Source organism: Propithecus coquereli, unplaced genomic scaffold, assembly GCF_000956105.1.
Source record: "Propithecus coquereli isolate 6110/MARCELLA unplaced genomic scaffold, Pcoq_1.0 Scaffold29, whole genome shotgun sequence".
Classification (NCBI taxonomy): domain Eukaryota; kingdom Metazoa; phylum Chordata; class Mammalia; order Primates; family Indriidae; genus Propithecus; species Propithecus coquereli.
This window is the reverse complement of record NW_012148507.1, coordinates 319250-321605: the sequence shown is the minus strand read 5'-3', so window position 1 is coordinate 321605 and position 2356 is coordinate 319250. Positions and strand designations below refer to the sequence as shown.

General features: G+C 34.3%; 1 protein-coding gene across 1 annotated transcript in view; it reads left to right on the top strand.

Moving 5' to 3' along the window:
• Positions 1 to 2356, top strand: part of MLIP (muscular LMNA-interacting protein) — a 200359-nt gene that overhangs the window by 62120 nt on the left and 135883 nt on the right. The window lies entirely within an intron of this gene.

Genomic DNA, 2356 nt, shown 5'->3' with positions numbered 1-2356 from the left:
GAAGGATTGCTTGAGCCCAGGAGTTTGAGGTTGCTGTGAGCTAGGCTGACACCACGGCACTCTAGCCCGGGCAAGAGAATGAGACTCTGTCTCAAAAAAACAAAACAAACAAACAAACAAAAAAAAATAAAGGGGGCCAAGTGTATGACAATTGAACCGAAAATAATAAGGAGTCTTTCTTTAGGATAGAATAAGCGTCATCAATTCTACTTCCATGGAAAAACTACAAAAGGCCTTCTGCTTGAAGGGGAGTAAGTTGGTTTTAGACTAGGCACCTTTTGAAGATTAGACAATACACTCACGATGGCTGCCATATTGAGTACTGGAGTGTATCAGACACTAAGCTAAATGCTTTACCATCTTCACAGCTCTGTGAAGAATTCGATGCTCAAAGAAGCCAGGTAAATTCCCCAAAGCAGCAGGGCTGGTAAATTGCAGAATTGGACCTCAAAGAAGACCTGATTGTCTGCCAGCATTTCCCTGCTCACCATGCAACAGTGATATCAGCTAGCTAGAGTGAAATATTGAACAAGAGATGATGATTTTGGATCTCTTCCTATAATGCTTTTTTTCCTTACTTGCTAAAACATATTTAAGTGCTCACTAAATTAGAGCAACAAAAGTATTTTGTTTTTATGGGGAACAATCAAAGGGAATTAGAAACAATTTAGCTCTGAGAAGATTTGGGAGAGTGAGGGATTACAAAGTAGCCCAATTCTTTGAACTACTGAAAGAGATGAGGCAAAGTACACTGAAGAAGGTGCTGGCTGGAAATCAGGAAAAGTATGGCTTCTCTTGTCATTGGGCCTTGATGGAATGGGGTTGAAACTGGTTGTAAGGGTTTGCAAAAAGTCCCTTCTGTGTGGGGGGAAGAGATATTTAACTCTCCAAAGCTCTTGGGACTGAAAACACCAAGTAGAATTCCTCTGTTCTTGAAATTTTTAAACCAATTATGTAAACGTAATCTGGTAAATATTCCTAGATCTTTAAAAATAACCTGTACTCCTTTGTCTTGCATTGTCTTCTTCCCCCTTTTCTTCAGAGCTGAATGTTTATTCAGACCTGGATAACCAACTAGATAACCAGAGATTTATTTTTCTAAGAATATCTCCAATCCTACAAATGGTTTTCTATTAATTTATTTCATCAAATAGCTGGTCAGAGTAATAAAGTAGAGGAGCATTTAGGGTTAGCATAACTCATTTGAGGGGCGGTTATTTGATCATTACTAAAATACAGTAGCTCATGTATGAAATTTTTGAAATTCAATCCAGTAGATAGTCTGGACATAACAAAAAGTTTACAAGTCTTTTCATATCATTCTCCTTTTGGAGGCAGCTTATTTTCTATCTCCATTTAGAGCACAACTAATTCATTCCATCTTCAGGTTTCTGGAACTTAATCCTATTTCTTACGGAGCAGGTTAGACTAATTCAATATATCTGACTAAAAAGTCTTTGCAATTCCATCAGAAGATGCTTCTTTTAACTGGGGAATACCTATTACAGGTTATTGGCATACTTTCATGTAAGGACTTTGATTTACAATGCTTGTTCATAGTCCTTGGCTTTCAGTTATAATGTAGTGCTAAATTCAAAAGCCATTTTCTGCTAAAAGTGAGATTTATTAGGTCTCTTTTCAAAAGCTGGACCTCAAAGTTGATTGTTCTGAGCAAAATACAAACAATTCTGATAATTTATATTAGTTAAGAATCTTTAAAAGTGAAATTCAATGAAATATCCCATTTATGCCTCAATTGCTATAGTTCATTTCAATGAAAAACATGTTTTTAATAACAATAATTTACTGGAGAATATTTTAAGAAATTTTCACCCTAAATGAATAAATCTAAAGAAAAATTAATAAAATCCTGCTGGCTAACTTGTCAAAAAGCAATATATGGTCAGACTTCTTATTAATGGAGATTTAAAATATGTTCTTTTAATAAATTTTTGGACAACAGAAAAAGAAGCAACTTTTTATGGCTGTTAGAAACACTGAATCAAGATGATACATTTGACAAATAACTCTTAGATAATTAAAAAATCAATTCTAGTAAATTTCAAAGCCATTTAAGCTCAAAATAAGCTCCCCACCAGATTTTTTCTAACACAGTCTGAGTATTTGGCCCATTTCAAAATTTCAGCTTTAGTAAGCTGACACCAGTTATCTTTCTTAGTTTTCCAAGGGACATGAGTAGGTAGTTTTGTCATTCTTTGAATGACTTTTAATATTTCAAATATCCTAATTAAAGTTGTGTTTCCCTGAAATAAATTCCCACAGACTAATTAAATATTAATTTTATTTGCTTTTAGCTGAAAAGAAAGCCACCTTATTGTATTAACATTGATTATAT